Here is a 702-nt window from a genome sequence, read left to right as displayed (position 1 = left end):
CAATGCCATGGGGACCTCCTCATTCCAGAGTTTAAGCAGATTGAGGTGGTAAATCTGTAGCGCCCCACCCCTGTCCGTTCGCTTCACCTCATAGTCGACGTCCCCGACTCGCCGTGTGACCTCAAAGGGTCCTTGCCACTTGGCGATCAATTTGGAGCTCGACGTGGGCAACAGTACGAGTACCTTATCTCCTGGTGTGAACTCCCTAAGGCACGTACCCTTGTTGTACAGGCGGGCTTGCCATTCTTGGGCCTGCCGCAAATTCTCCTGGGTTAGGTGGGTGAGGGTGTGGAGTTTTGTGCGCAGGTCTATAACGTATTGAATTTCATTTTTGCTTTGTGAAGGTCCCTCCTCCCAGTTTTCCTGCAGCACATCTAGAATGCCGCGCAGCTTACGCCCATATAATAATTTGAACGGGGAGAACCCCGTGGAGGCTTGGGGGACCTCTCGCACTGAAAACAGCAAAGGCTCGAGCCACTTATCCCAATTACGTGCATCCTCACTTACAAATTTTTCAATTATATTCTTAAGGGTGCGATTGAACCGTTTCACTAAACTGTCTGTTTGTGGGTGATAGACGCTGGTGCAGATCGGCTTAATCCCCAATAACCCATACAGTTCGCGCAGTGTCCATGACATAAAAGTGGTGCCTTGATCAGTCAGAATCTCTTTCGGGATTCCAACTCGGGAGATAACGCGGAA

This window comes from Neoarius graeffei, chromosome 14 (assembly GCF_027579695.1).
Source record: "Neoarius graeffei isolate fNeoGra1 chromosome 14, fNeoGra1.pri, whole genome shotgun sequence".
Lineage (NCBI taxonomy): Eukaryota > Metazoa > Chordata > Actinopteri > Siluriformes > Ariidae > Neoarius > Neoarius graeffei.
The sequence above is the reverse complement of the archived record's forward strand: the minus strand, read 5'-3'. Positions refer to the sequence as shown.